The sequence below is a fragment of the Plectrocnemia conspersa genome, unplaced genomic scaffold, assembly GCF_051122295.1.
Source record: "Plectrocnemia conspersa isolate PC_06_02 unplaced genomic scaffold, ASM5112229v1 ptg000013l, whole genome shotgun sequence".
NCBI lineage: Eukaryota > Metazoa > Arthropoda > Insecta > Trichoptera > Polycentropodidae > Plectrocnemia > Plectrocnemia conspersa.
Genome location: NW_028277177.1, coordinates 6918661 through 6936032, shown reverse-complemented (window position 1 = coordinate 6936032; position 17372 = coordinate 6918661).

Sequence of the window (17372 nt, the reverse complement as noted above, 5' to 3'; positions counted from 1 at the left end):
ACTGATGCTTTATTTTTTGCTCTATTTTAAATACGACAGTACACACACAAAGGTAGCGCAGCACTAACTGCACCAATGAGGTCAAAACACTCAATTGCCTTATTTTTGAGACAGATCTTATATTTCAAAGATTACAGTATTAAACAAATAGCTTAAACTTAGTATTAGAATATTTGGTAAATTTAATTTTAAATGTTAAATGATATTACACAATAAAATTATATAAACGAGATTAGAAGTTGCGACATTATCTTGAAATTTTGGTAAAATATGTGCACTACGTCAAAAGATAAACTTAAATTTACCTGTATATGCAAAAAAGTGCTATTATTTCTCGTAAGTTCGCCTATTAAATGTACCTTTCGGTTAATTATAATTTATCAGTTATCGCTGGCACGTGTTGTTGCGTGCGCTGTGCATAATACATTTACTTAACCTAAAATTGACAATAAATTATTTTTTGCTACTTATGATTGTATAATGTTACTACTTTAACGATATATGGTTCCGTTTTAAATGAAAAAAAAACAGAAAAGATCAATATAATAGAATCTCTATTCATAAAAATTTTTATTAAATTAAAAAAAATTGAAGCCTTAGAATTGAAGTCATAATCTACTTAGATATTGGGATATATATATTCCATGTATATTATATGTGTTGAAGTAGTCAGTAATTTGAAATTGTGTAACACATACTATACAGTGAGCATTTTAATTATTCAGTATTTATGTGTAAGCTCAGTACGTGCCACATTTTAGACTTGACGGATACAAAAGACTAAAGGAAAACAAGTCAAGGTCGAAAATTTGCCATTTTTCTTACTTATGTTTCGGAGCGTTGACGGAGATTTTTATTATATCCACACTTTTATCTCGGTTCTATTGCATTGTGTGTAGACAAATTAAATAAGACTCATGATTTATATTCGAGAAAGCGTGTTTTTCCATCATGCATCATACTTGCATATCGGGCGTGTTATATCGTCGGATTAATAACACAAAACACGTTAAGAGTTGACGGGTTTAATGGGTGAAAACGTTGCAATATTTTAATGTGTGTCGCTAGACGATAATGAATTTAGTGTTAGATTGTAACTGAGGCCGTAACTCATGTGACGTGATGGCGTATTATGAAGCGAAGAAGGAATATTGTATGCTATGAACGATATTCAGCAGCGATAGCAATATATTACATCAGAATTAATAATGGGCTATGTTTTATTAATTTGCATATTCGTATTGTATGTAAAACATTAGTTTCACTTATGTGAATGAACCTACACATACTAAAAAACTTATTCAATTTATTTTTCTACTGAACGTTGTCAGCTATTCTAGCAATATTTAACCTATTCACTACCACAATAAATAAAAAGGTACTGGTTTTTTTTGCATAATTTTATGAACCAGGATCACTCTTCTACATTTTATATTTTATCCAACATACTAATATGGAGCAAGCGTCTGTAAATTTACAGTTAAAATGTAAGACATTTGACTAGACTTTTACTACATTTTTAAATCGCTCCCACACTGCTAAGGATCGTGACTGGGGATTCTGATTTGTCGAGAATTCTCAAGATATTTTAATGCATTTAATTTTAGAACGTATTTTTTAAAGGCTTCTGCTACTTAGCTTATAAGCGTTTTTAACATTTATTGACTATCTGCTAAAAATATTATTATCACTAAATCGCTTATTTTTAAATTAATTTCTTTTACTCTTATAATTTTGTCTGTAAAAATATTTTACAGACATGTGTTAAAATTATAAGATTAAATGTCGATATTCTAAATGTTACTTTTCGTTACTAATATAAATTGGCAATAATTCCGGAATCCTAATAGTTATAATAACTAGCAATATTAAATCAAAAGATAATACAAAATTTCACTGGTGTTAAATTCATGCAATAAACAATAAAACAAATAGATCTATTGTATATGTGGTTGTAAGTAAATAAATATTATGTGCGCACAAGTTAATCGATTAATTAGTTAAAAAAAATATAAATGACTTTAAGCTTCTTCATTATTAATATTTATTAATTAGGAAACTTAAAGTTAAATCTGAAACGTTAAGCGAATGGAAAATCACTACTTTGGAGGCCTTGTTGCAAAAATGCAATGCCTCGAATTAAAATTCTGCATAACGTTGATTCAAACTGTCACATTTTTATTAGACTCTGAGCACTTTATAAATTGGTTCAAAGTTTTAAAACTATTCAAAAGTCACGTTTCTTGGACTGTTAAAATTTAATGAATAATTTATCAAACACGCTTCGAATACTGAAGATCTATTTTACATTTTCATCAAAGAAAATTTATGATTTTAATATATTATTTTTAAAATAAATTGATCGAACCACAACAATTTACGTAAAACATTAACGTTCAGTTTAATATTAATTTTCATTTAGGAATCTGTTTTGTGGTTATTGAACTATGCTGTGGAAAAAATTATATATAATATAAATAAATTAAATGTTAATGTATATTTATATATGTAATGTGTTTTATTTAAATTAGGATTCTATTGATTCTACACAACACTACAACAAAATATTTTTCAATGCAATTTTGTTAAAATTAATAGAATTTTACGTAATATACTTAATTGTTTCTCAGTTTTAATCAAAACAATTACATAATAACTATATTCTAAAAGCAAAACATAAAACGAATTAATTATATATATATTATTTATTCAATAAATAAGTAATGGATATAAATATATTTTTCATTATTAATTATATTTAAAAATTAGTATGTATATAATTAATTTGGTATATGCTTTAAATAATTCACCATTAAGTAACATAGCTATGATATTAAAATTTCGAAAAAGCGCTATAGATATTATATAATATATAAATAATATATCTAAACATACAAGATTTTTTATAAAATAAATGTAATTTATTCATTAGATTCATACATATGTTTTTAATAATTATGCTTAAAGCAAAGTAAACTATCGTGTTTTAAATTTAAACAGTAATGAGAAACGAGCGCAGAATATATTACATAGCATGAATAATTCAAATTCAGTTTAACCGATAATTATACGTATACTTTTACGTAAAAATATATAAAATTTATTGGAAAAAAATAGAATTTCAATAAGAGTAAGAAGTTTTATATTGCCTATTGACAATTTACGACTCTCTGAAAAGCAATATACGCCAGTTTTTATATATTGCTATTAATGAATTCTAGAATTAGCTCTGTCACACGTCACCATGGATACATTATCCGGAAATAAATCGTACTGACGAGTGCTGTGGTGTATCGTATGTAAAAATTGGTAGATTTAATGGCAGATGTTGATAACGAAATGTACATGATCCAAATGAAAATGAAGAAAAAAATATTTGATTCTCAATGGACACATATTTGAAGGCTCAGTTACAGCATAGTATAAAAATCAAAATAAAATATGAATTGACCCTGTTTATAATTTTCTGCATCGTGCCACAAGAGTTCCAAATTCTAGCTGTGGTCTTATGAATGAATTTTTGATATTTACTTTCTGGCTAAAGTTATTCGATTGTTAAAATTTTATTAAGTCGTAAATCCGACTTGCCGTGGTGGGCGTAAAACGAGAAATCGTAATATTTGAAGGACTACACAACATGACGTATGACGTGAGATAAAGCTCTAGTTTATTGGATTGTACTTTTGTCGAACGTGACCCGAATCCTCATCAGCCCTTTATCTCGCAAAGCTTTTTTCAGTCCCCACTCCACGTTAAGGACGCGCAAGTACCATCTGATAAATATTTGTAAATTGTATTAATTTACACAAATTTACATACCATATCTGCATCATTTTATTATATACAGTCTCTCCTAAAGGAACTATATATCATACATATATAATATCAAAAATATTTGCACTTTTTTAAGCTTACAAATTAAATTAGTTGATTAAATAAAAAATATGCAATATTTTAAAATCATATAAATTATTGTACTGCAGTACTAATATTAAGCTAAAACTGGTAACTTCTCACTTAGTGCAAAAATTAGGCAAAGGATAAAAGAAAAATGACTTGAAATGTTTATAGCGAAATAAATTGCAGTTTATAATACCAAATAAGGCCTTTGTAGTTAATATAGCTTTAGGTATAGTAGCATTTAGATGTAACTTAATTTGTATTACTTGATCTACAATTACATAAAAATATATTTAATAGTGTTGGAGATCTTTTTCTTTAAACTCGCGTTAATGATTGTGATAAAAATGCTCCTTCATCAACAATTGAGAGAAACAAGATAATATAGTGTAAAGGATGGAACCACATAAAGACCCTCATTTGTGAAGAATCTTATTATTGAAACTTGCGTTAACAACTATGACCTAAAATGAAAAGGCCCTCATTATGACTAGAAAAAAGTGTTTCTTATAAATTACACGCAATGATTCTCTGGTGCATTGAATGAATAATTACGAAACGGGCACGGGAAACAATATATCACCGAAAGACAAATAGCACCGTAAGGCAACAACATTCCCGTTGTGCAATTCCACCTTCTATGTGTCAATTTGGTGTATGCGTCGCTAAATTTAAGTTATAAGTACGTATTTGCAAATGACAGCGTTCTGGTTTATCTACGAAAGAGAAAAGGGAGGAGACAAAATCGTAATCTCCTTAGACAGAATAATTTTGAGGGCGGAGCCCAAATTTCTATTTTAATACAATACGTATCCTATTAGGCTTTCTAGCTGTTATGATTTTTTTTATTAGATTGCATAAATATATTAATTTTGTAATTTCTGACATTTTAAGGTAAAGTTTGTTTCAAAATTACAAACATGCTTTTATTATTTTGCCCACTTTTGCGTTAATTGTCTGACGCGAGGATCTGGAATTCCTGAACGAAGAAGAACTACCTCCTGAGAATCGCTGCAAGCAGCCATAAGAATCCTGAGGATCGTCCACGAGCATCATCACCTGCATCAGCTTCACCACCGCTTGGAGGATAATCGTCCGGCAGCATAAGATTCCCTATCGAGCTCGACATTCTAACTAGAATCCACTACTAATTGCCTCTCAGCCATACACCGTGGGGGTGTTACCCTGCGCTTCTAAAGAAATATTTACCATTTTATTTTTGTTATATAATAATGCTCGATTCTTATAATAAATACGAATATTTAATGGCTTTTGGTAACAAAAATAGAAGGAACACATTTAATAATTAAATTTATTTAAAAGATCGTTGAAATTCTGTGCAAAATAAAAAAAATAAAAAATGCAAAATTATGGAATGTAGTTAGTGGTATTGTAGGTTTATCAAATTTATTCATTTAACATTCCAGGACTGACGCCGATCCCCTAGAAATAAAAGTGGGAGGGAAGATAACGCGTGTGTAATTACTGCATTGTATTGAGAAGTTGATGTTGAATATAAAATTCAGCATACTATAATTATCAGTTACAATTGTGACATTTTTGGGGTAATATTATTTCATTACAATTATTTTGATTCAGTTAAAAAATGATTTTTTTAATGACGTATTTAAATTATCACATAAAAATTAATAGTATATAATCAACAATGTGTATTAGCAGCATTGTATCACATTTTGAGGATAATTTTTGACTCGATGCTGAATTTATTATAAAGCTAAGCTTTAATCTTCTGGGTTGGCCCGCATAACATTAACTGATGTCTAATTTAATAATAGCAAACAATAGTAAACTCTCATACTTTTTGTTCTAAGAGAAAATTATATCGTTTACCTTGGCTGAATTTAAACGTTGCCCAATATGAATCCAAATACTCTCTCAGTCTTAAGTTATGATTTATTTTAAATTAAATATTTTTTTAACTGCGCAATATTAAATATTTATATCATACATTTTATCGTGTGCTTAATATATTTAATCCGTTGATTCTGCACGTGTAGCGTCGTAACCAAGCGTTAAATTGTAAACACGGCGGATCTGCCTAGCGATACCATTCTTCAAACATCGTTACTCGAGAACACGTGATTATCTGCGTCAAAGTTTCGGAATCTTTTCCAAGTACAAAGTTTCCGTCATAACTCACGACGACATTTGTTAAAGAGTAATCAAGATTTCGATTACGTACACACTCGCCGGCAGAGAAACGAAGATTCTCGTCGCTCCGTGCATAATAACTTCCATCGTTATTACAACACTTCGAAACACCAACGAAGAGTTTACTTTAATAGTTAAAGCAAGTAACGAACACATAATTACGTGAGTCTGCCAGATTACATCGTGTTTTGTTAATGTTTGAGTCTGCCTCCCCTACGCACTTTGTGCGGGAGAAAGACACACGTCCGGATCCTTTGACGAATGGTGCGATATGAAATTATAATTATTGTGAGTTACTTTGGCAAAGTTGATTTGCCACTGTTTTGAAATGTATTATCTTACAGGATGTTTAAAGATACAATACATATATAGTTTTTTTTTGTATTTTTATAAATAATGATTGAATCAAGAGAACACGTAATGAAACCATAAACTATTTACATTTAAGTAGCACATTATATGTGAGCACAGGCCCTCAGCGGGGTAAGCCGATAAGGCCGTCGTCTTTAGAAGGAGGAAGTGGCGCATGCTGATTTAACTTTTGACTGACCCTTTAAGCAGGACCTTGCTTCATAGAGGCAATTCTGTATGCTACAGTTTTGACGAAAGACGTTGCTTAGGACCCTCTCTAAAAGATGCCATAAATGTGGGCGTAGGCCTCGGTTTATGAATAGGGGGCTGTAGTTTCAGGGAGCCTCTATAGAGGATTTTTTTAAATGGGGCTTTACCAGACAAAGTCGAACTCTTCGCGCGAGGTAATCTGCGGTTTTGATAGGGGCGTTACCAAGGATAAAAGTTTATTGTTGGCATGCCAAGAGGCTTTCAATGAAAAGCGAAATATGCATAAGATTAAACTAACCTTATTGCAAAATGATAAAAAATGCGAACATAACTCTTCTCTGGTTGACGACCCAAGAGCAACTGTACGCATTGGCTCAAAACTGAAAGATAGAAGATTTCTCACAACACAACTTTATCGTCTGCCTATCCTTTAGGTACTTCCCAATTATTTTGAAAATCGTTAAAAATCGTTCGATAAAAAGCTTCGATCGCCTTATTATTGTTATTTAGGAAAATATTCGAAAAAAAATCTTATCTATTTAAAAGATTTTTTGGAAAATAAAATTATTAACATTTAATAGTTTGTCGGAACATATAGGTGTATTGGCTAATTTCAATATGAAAAAAATGCGGGTCAATTAATGTTAGATATAGAAAAAGCTTTCGATACAGTATACAGTGTCTAATATTTATTTTTTCCAGTTCCTGGCCAAAGCCATTTACCTAGGTATCTATTAATTGGTTCTCACTTTTATTTATTTATTTTTAGGGCAAAAAAAAAAAAAACTTTGTTTCTTTGACACAGTATGGCACGACGGTTTGATTCATAAACTATACAAATATAAAACCCTCGACTATCTACCACGTTTAAAAAGTAGAAGCTATGTTTTTTTATAAATAATGCACATATGATATCGCGTAAAAAATTCCAGCTAAAGTACCCTAGGGAAGTTTGCTCATGCCGTTTCTCTAGATCTTGTATACGAACGATAGCATAAAAATAAAAATATACGCATTTATCTATAAACACTAACAATACAGCTATTTTAAAAAATGCTTAAGGTATTAGTCCAATTGTAAATAAGACCATAATAAATATTTTGAAGGGTGTAAATTAAAATCAATCGAATTAAAACAGAAGCAATTATTTTTACAAATCGTAGACAAACTCTGATACAAATTTTCAAAAATATAATAAGGACTTGCCGTCATACGACCCTTAGACCGATATTTAATTGCACGAGCGCACTAATGATAAAAAATAAAATTTTAATCTATAAACAATTAATTAGACATATTTTAACATATACATGCCTGGTGTGGAGTAGTACAAGTAATACATTTTATTTTTCAAAACTGTGAGTCATTTAAAATAAAGCTATAAAAATTGTATTTATTTAAAATTTTATAATAATCTTAAATAACTGCATATTAGCCTACAAATATAAACAAATAAAAAACTCTGAAATTTTTATACCAAAAAATATTATAAAAATATGTAAAATAACCGCACTAACCCACTAATATAAAATTTAAAATTAATTTATTGATCTATTAAAGATATTTAGATGATCGATAGAAAAACTTTCGTGAAACTTACTTTGTTTACTTCCTCAAAAACCAGTAAAATATTAAATAGATAAAAATAATTCGTTCAAATTCAAGTAATTACATTATAATAATAAACACATTTTAATGTTTCCTGTAAGAATTCGTAATAAATTTAAATGTAATAGATACATATATGTAGATATAGCATAAACGAAGTTATAAATGGCGTTGTCCGGAGAATAAAATTTAACGATTTCCAGCGAATTGAAGAGTCGATTTAAGAGTCAGACTAATTGGATATGTTATAATTGACGTTTTGATAATGAGAATGAAAATCACCACTCAAAATGTCATTGAAGATAAAATATCACTTTGTTTAATGAATTGACGTAAGAAAAATATATAATGGTAAATTAGATAATATTTATTTTGAGATAATTTGATATTTGATTTATATATCCATTAGTTGTGTACATATGGAAAATATATTATATAATTTATACACAGAATTAAAACCAAGCTGTTTGACCGTATAACTAATATAAAGATAATATTACTACTATTACACCGATGGTTAAGCTACAGTCGATGTAACATAAATTGTAATTCACTTCAGTGAATACATCAATGATTTTTTTAGTTTTTTAATTCGATTAATAAAAATAACATTTTCACAATAACAATGGTCAAGAGTGATTAAAATTAAATTTAATATTCGTACCTACTTAATTATAAAGGTAGTTCATACCAGATTCTAGTATGAATCATACTAGATTTTTGATTACTGTTTTTAAGCTATCCTACATAAAATTAATCATTCTAAAAATTTTGAATCAGATCTAAACACTGATTATCCATTTCTCACCAACGTCGACAACAGGTTGCCTCCTGAATCATTAACGTGGGCTTTCAGCAAAGAAAATTTTCATCTAATTGCTCTTAATGGATAAATCGGTGGCAAAGTGGTCGATTTTCTCGTCAAGTCGAAGCGTTTGACAAAGAGTCATCGTCTGTCAAGCGGAAGACGGACGATTAATTATTTAAAAGAGACAAGTTATAGTTCGCAAATACGCATTACGAAACAATTAGTCGCTTCGTTAAGTAAATTTTCAACGGGGTAACATAATTTATTTAATGTCTAATTAATTCTGTTTATCCCCGTGAAAGCGCGCCTTGAACGTCTGAGCGCGACGCGATCCATTAATATCGTTACGCAAAGCAAAGCTTAACTTTCAATACAATACACAAAAAAATATCAATTTAAAATAAATAAATATAGAAAAAAACGCATTTTTTTAAATATATATTTTGAAAGTAAAAATTCAGGACTATTCTGAGCGATATTTTCAATTTTCAAGCACAGGCATGCATCAGCATCATATTGTTGATATATTTTACACAGCTGATATTTGCTTTTATTCTGTATGACTCAAAGTCACATGCCTCATACAATATGAGGCATGTGACTCCCTTGTTTGATGCGAGCATAAAAGAGGTTTAGTAAAACTTTTACTTAAGGATCTTCACTGGAATTTTGTCACTTAAGTAAGATTTAATATTTTTAAGCCTCGTAAAGGCCCTAAAACCCTCTTTTACCTATGGTACATCAAGATCATTAATTTTGGTTTTTAACACCACTTTACATTATATTCTAAAGTAATATTACTTAGCAATTTAATTACCTATAAAATAAATAAAAACTATTTTTTTTTAATGTTGCGCACATTTGTTGCATAGATTTTGAGAAAGCATTAAATCGCGTAAAACCTGATCATCTTATAGAAAGCCTAAGTTCTATCCGGATATATGACAGATATTGTAAGACGTCTTAAAAATCTATATAGGAATCAATAAGCAGTAATATGGATTAATAAGGACTAACCGAACATATTCCAATACAGAATTGCCAAATAGAGATGTGTTTTTCTCCCACTTTTTCAATATATACTTCGAAACCATATTTAAAGAAGCACTCCAGGGACAAAAATGTATAAAAATCGGCAAGATTATGCTAATAACACTGCAATATTTTCTTAAACCGCTGATGACCTTTAAAAATCCATGGATAGTGTAAATAAAGAACGTTTAAAAATAAGCACGCTTCTCGAGTCTGGTAAGCTTAGTATTAGACGAAGATAGATTCGAGACGAGGAAGCATTTTAAATACCTAGGTAGTTGGGTGAATAGTAAACTAGACCGCAACAAAGAGATAAAAGTCCGCATCGAAATTGTTAAGAGGCCAGTTTTTATAAGTTTAAAGTTGGTCTCAGAAACAAGTACTTACATCTACATACAATAATTAAATTTAATATAAAGTCCTATGTCAAGTCAGTGCTAATAAATGGACGTAAGACCTGGACTTTAAAAGTTAATAAAATTAATAGAAAATATGGCTTTATATGCGTATGCTAAAAGTTCCATTGTTCAAGGGAGTTTCCAATGACTGAATTTTTTTCATCCGTAATATGAGTTTCTTTTTACATTGGGCAAAATTAAAGTTAAAAAATGGGTAAAAAAAAAGGAAATATCTTCGTTGCGAAATATACGCATATATTATAGATATGCATGACAGACAAAGAAGTGTTTCGTACAGTCAAGGATCGATTGGAACTTATTAACAAAGTGGTTGCCAACGTCTGACGTCAGACATGATATCATAAGAAAAAAATTGTTTCGTAATTAGCTAAAGAAAAGTCATTTAATTTATGTCTCAAGTAAATGTTCGTTATAATTAAACAGTGCTAAGCTTAATTAATTATATCGTGTTATCAAATTATACATTCTACCATTAGCTTTAAAAATATTAACAGTGATCCAAAAAAAAGTAATTGACCTCATCGAAATATTGTTTTACTCGAATAATATAAAATTGTATGTATCTCGAATTATCGATTGATTCACTTCCACCACGAAAATATATTTAGGATAAAATTATTTTTGAGGCTTATGTTACAATTAAAAAGTTTTAAATTAAAAATCGTTATTATTGCACTATTACATTATTGCAAAAAGAGTTTTTAAGATCGATCTAATTTTTAGAATAAAAAATTGGGGGATTTATCAAAAAGCAATACACAACTTAAGAACAATATTAAAGACACAGTTGAATTTGTTAAGAATTCTATTTATTATTTAGAAAAAAAATGAAAAACATACTTTAATTGATGAAAATGTCCCTACATTTTTGGCATGACTTTGCAGCCAGATGTAAGTTTATTTTATACACAAATGTGTACATATATAGAGAAATTGAGATGCTGCTAACAGAATAAATGATCATGGAAGTCAGAGAGTCGAATTGTATAATTGTCGTCTAAAATGGCTATGGAGCGGACTTGTCGATTTTCAAAAACCGAGTTTTCAAAAAGCACGTTTTTATAGATAAATTTACGATATTCGAAAACTGTTTTTTTCAACTTGGTATCCGGTTTTGATTATTTTTTATATTATTTAATTAAAAACGTTTATATTTTGACTTAAAGCCGCATTGGTTAAAAAATAAACGAGTGAAAATGAGTGTGTAAATGTCGATGAAGAAGATTTTTTAAATTATTTATAACTTACTGTAAATTCATAATATTGTTTCTTAATTACAAATGATCAGTTTTTCAACTGAAAATTTTTTAGAAATTAACCCATAAGAAATAGCTTATTACAGAGCTATGTAAAACAAAATAAATGGAGAGAAAGTTTAATTCTCGATTGGTAAATACAATGGAATAGCTTAAAAATCATGCTCGGAAGTAGGGATCCCAATCCCGGGCCAAAATATTGATCCCGGGATTTCGGTATTGCAATTAGTCGATCCCGGGATCCCTATTTTTTTTTTTTTTTTTAAATGTTTATTTCAAAAATAATTTAGTTTTATACAAGTTATAAATTACATGTTTCTGGCTTTTAGCCATTATCATGTTTACAAGCGAAATTACAATAGTTTAAATAAAAATAGAGGCAACAATATGCAATATTTAATAAGTAAAATTTAAGGAGAAAATACTAAAACCTTTATACAATAAGAAAAAGAAAATAAAATAAATAAAATATAAGATACATAATTAAAAATAACACTTACGAACTGGGGCTATTGAAGTCGTGGTTACAGATTTGCTATCAAAGCATTATGTGCTTAGGCATTTTATGTTTATACTTGAAATTTAGTGTGACTTTGTCATAGTTACCAATTTTTGCAATTAATTTATTATTATGTTCACGCGAGATATTTTTGTAATAATTTATCGTATTAGTAATAATGTGATTTTTAATTGTAGGTATAGAATATCGAGTGTGGAGTTTCTTTAAATTAGTATAATATGGGGTGTTGTAAATTATTTTTACAGCTTTATTTTGAATTACTTGTAACTTATTAAAATTATTTTTACACGTATTACTCCACACTGGGCAAGCGTATGTTAATATCGGTCGTATTAATTGTTTATATAATAACATTTTGTTTTTAATCGTCAACGCGCTTTTTCTGTTAAAAATGGGTCTCAGAGCTGAAATGGCGGCAAGCCCTTTAGACCGTACTTCTTTTATATGCTTTGTATATTTTAATTTAGAATTTAAGTGAAGACCCAGATACCTAACACTCGTTTTCCATTCAATGTTTTTGCCCTGCTCGGTTTTTAAAGGCGGAGGCAACGGTTGCCGGCGCATCGTAAAAATGATTGCCTCAGTTTTATCATCGTTTATTTTTATTTTCCACTTTTTTAAATGTTTATTTAAGTTATGCAAAGATTTTTGTAGTTTTGTTGCTATTGGTTTAAGACCATATGAACTAGTTAAAACGGCCGTATCGTCCGCGTAAATAGAGAGACTGGTGTTTTTTAAAATTGGAATATCGTTTGTATATATTATATAAAGATACGGCCCAAGTATGCTCCCCTGAGGAACCCCGGCTGGTATTTTACGCGGTGTCGAATTATCGTTATTTAAGGAGACGACATAGCTTCGATCTTGGAGGTATGATCGGATAATTTGTATCAGATAGTGTGGGGTTTTGTACTTATCTAGTTTGTATACTAGCCCTTCATGCCACACAGTATCAAATGCCTTCTCTACGTCTAACATTAAAAATCCTGTGCTTTTTTTCCTATTAAAATTCGCAGAAATGTGCTCCGTGAGTCTATTAAGTTGATGCGTTGTTGAGTGTCCTTCGCGGAAGCCAAATTGTTCGTCAATGATTTTACCATTTAGACACTCTTTTAAACGTGATAAGATAATCTTTTCAAATAATTTACTTAGGGACGGTAGTAAGCTAATCGGTCGGTAATTTAATGGGATGCTATCAGCTTTACCGGGTTTTTTTATCGGAATTATTTTTGCAACTTTCCAAATACCTGGAAAATACCCAATAGATAAGCAAAAGTTAAATATGTTAGTTAGGAAATGAAAGCATTTAAATGGAAAGTTTTTTATTAAGATGTTATCTAATTGGTCAATTCCCGGAGCTTTATTATTTTTAAGTGATTTTGCAATGTTATAAATTTCGAACGGGGTAATTTCGTTAATAGTTTTCTTATCTATTCTAGTTTTATCAAGTCTTTGAATTGAACGATCAACTTTACTCTGGGTTTTTAGATGCGTATAATTTTGCGTTAGCACATAGGATGTAGAGAATGCATTAGCTAATACCTCAGTTTTTTGTATGTTCGAGGTTACTATGTCGTCTCCATTTTTTAACGGCGGAATGTCTGAATATTTATTTTTAATTGATTTAGCGATTTTCCATAATGAGTTATCTGCTGGATTTAGTTTTTTCAGTTTACGCGACCATGAATCATTTTTAATTATTTGGATTTTTACGCGGATATCACTGGTTAATTTATTTAATAAAGTTTTAAGCTGGGGTGATCTATTTTTTTGCCATTGCTTTTAAATTCTATTTTTGATTTTTATATATTCGATAATTTCTGGAGTTAATTTTACTTTATTTGGTATATTTTTACGCGTCGGTATAAATGATAATTTACCCTGCTCGATTAAATTTGTAAAAAAAATTAATATCATCGTCAATTTGCCTGGTGTTTTGTAAAGTGTATATCTGTGGAGCGCCGTGTAGACGACATTCAATGAAACTTCTAAAACCTTTCCAGTCAGCTCTTCCGTAGTCAAAAAATATTTCAGGGATGACCTCAACATCGCCTTCCAGAGCAAAAAACACAGGAAGATGATCCGAAGATAGAGCTTGGATGCAGTGCATCCCCGAAATTGGCGTAAAACCTTTGACTAATGCGAAATCAAGAGTTGATGGAGACATGTTATTAAAAGGATAGTGTGTGTGTGAATTTGAAAAGTGAATATCCGTGTCAGTATCGTGCAAGTAGTTAAAGAGCATGGTACCGGATCGATTGGTACTAGAACAATTCCAGTGCGAGTGCCTGGCGTTGAAATCTCCGCTTAACCTTCATCCGTCCCTCAAATCGACTGTACACTAAAGTCCCTCGGGTCTTTTTCGACCCAGGTAGAAATTTTTGACTTAAAAGAAACAAAATGCAAATTAATTAAATTAATTTTATTAGTATCGGTAATGTTGACTGTTTACGAATAATAAAGAGCGATTTATGGGTTAATTATTTTTTTATTACATTTATTACATACATTATAGGAAAGTGCCTTACAAATAAATCTTTTACAATATTTACATTCTAATGCATGTATATTGTCCGATTTTGGGCAAATGTGACATCTACCTTTTTTTTGAACACGTATCCTTGCTGTTGGTACTTCTAAAGGAGATGTAGTTGTGCATTTTTGTTCTAATATAAATTGTTGTCTTTTATCAATAATTTGCCCACGGTTTCAATGAAAATTCTCCTTTGATAATTTTTTTTTATATTCCAATCTGGATAAACTCATGTAAATATAATAAATGCATTTGATATAGATATATCTAATATATTGGCAAAAAAAGTAATTGGTCATCTATTTGTTTTTCTTCGAGTACTGTAATTGGCTATTTTTGTCTAAGGTATCAACTCCTCCTTTCGTTGCATTATAATCTAATATAATGTTAGGTTTATTTTCAGAACCACCTGACAATTCCTTCGTTATGTGAAGAGTGCTCTGAAGAACAACACATTTCTTTTTTTTTAGGAATGTATGATACTAAAGATGTATTCTTTGTAAATGCAAATTTTGAAGTAAAATTGCTTTGCCTTTTACTTCGAGCAATACGGGTGGAATTGACGTTTTATTTTTTTGAATAGTTCCAATCATAGTATTTTTTTTATAAGTAACATTTGACCTTGTTCATAAGAAGTGAAAAAGTTGTTAACTGTTACATTTCTCCCATCAAGTTGTTGACACAAATCTAAAACCGCTCGCCTATTTTTGCTAGCACCCAAAATTTAATCCCATATTTAGCCGGCTTTTTTGGTATGTATTGTCGAAACGGAATTGTATGAAATCAATTGCTCATCGATTATTACATTTTCGCCCAGATTATAAAGGTATGGTAGTATTTCAACCCATTTATTCTAAAGTTCTCGAATTGGGGCTAATTTGTCAGTATTTCTTCTAGCAGCTCGTGTACTACGATCATCAAATCGAATGACTCGATATAATTTTGAATCGTTTTAGTTACATAGTAGCCCTGAATATATGTCGACCCTTTATTTCGTGCCATAAATTTTCCAAATCCTCATTATTCAATTTATATATACCAGCTAACAACAAAAGTCCAATATATGCATCCAATTTGATAATATCAATATTTTGCAATCCTCTTTATACACGATTTCCTTCCAAAATGGTATTTTGAATAATAATAGTTTTTATAGAATTTGTAAACAATAATTGAAATGCAGAGTTCTGTTGATATGCGAGAAACAGCATACCTTGTGATTCCAGGGGTAGTTCTAATCATGTTTGATGATGATTGACGGCTATGTTAAAGGCTTTGATCGCCATTTAATACCTTTATCTTTAGAAAGATATGATGTAGATCCAGGAGGTACATCATCTATGTCACTATCAGAAGTTTCAGTCAATTCTTCAATATGATCTGACGTCTCTGAACAGGTATCATTTCCCGATGAAAATTCAAGTAAATTATCTTCTATTATAATCACTTCAAAAGAGTATTTCTTAGAATGTGATAAACAATAAACATCTGTTTGCGCCAGGAATTCCAATAATTTGACCTAAAATAGACTTGGGTCATTTTCGACCCGAGGGACTTAAGTGTTACTTTTTTTACAAGAGATAATCCAGGTAACATTTTTTTTTTTTCCTTTCAAAAATTAGTTTATCATCTCAACAAAATCAAAGTCACGAAATTACAGATATGTAGTATTAATATTTTAAGATATATTTGCAAAACAAAATCGCTTCGGGTCAAAAAAGACCCGAGGGACGGATGAAGGTTAATATAACAGAGCTTCCAAGTCCAAGCACAGCATCTAGATCACTCTGCAACAATTCGTCTCCGGGTGAGTTGTATGCGGCAGCAATTGTGATGATTTTATTATTATTATTAATTTGGATCGCGACAGATTCTAAGTTAATTACGTCGGGATTTATACGCGCGTGTTTTATAGATTTTTTAATAAAAATCGCAACCCCGCCACCTGGCCTTGAGAGTCGGTCTCTCCGGAGGCAAACAAAGTTCGGCAAAGATATTTTAACGTGAGGTTTAAGATACGTCTCGGTAACTATGACAATGTCAATTTTATACTCACTGATCAATAGCTCCAGCTCGCCAGTTTTGTGTCGAATTCCACGTGAATTCCACGTCAGCAAATTCAATTTCTTCTTAGAAGAGGACATCAAGGTACTCTACCATCATGATGGCTATCTCCATTTTGCTCGCACACTTGCCAGCTTTGACCCGAATCTCCTGAAGTACGAGGAGCATCTTCCGTAGATCCGAGGACGACATGGGGGCATCCTCTGCGCCGGTGTTTGGTGCTGCTGTCGGCTCTGGTTGTGATCTTTGAGCCTGCTTGAGATTAGCGGCCGCAGCTGAGAAGTTCTTAGCCGGTTGGGATGGTCGGAGTGCGGGAAAATGCTCCTGAACTAAGTTAAATGTCGGTCCAGGTGCAGCCGGGGCGACAGCCGCGACGGTAGCTGGCCTTTGATGTCTTCTCTGAGTCTGGACGAGATACTCCTTCCTGCGAGGGCAGTCCTTGAAGTTGGCCGGATGATCTCCTTCGCATCCGATGCATTTCGCTGGTGTCTCACGATCC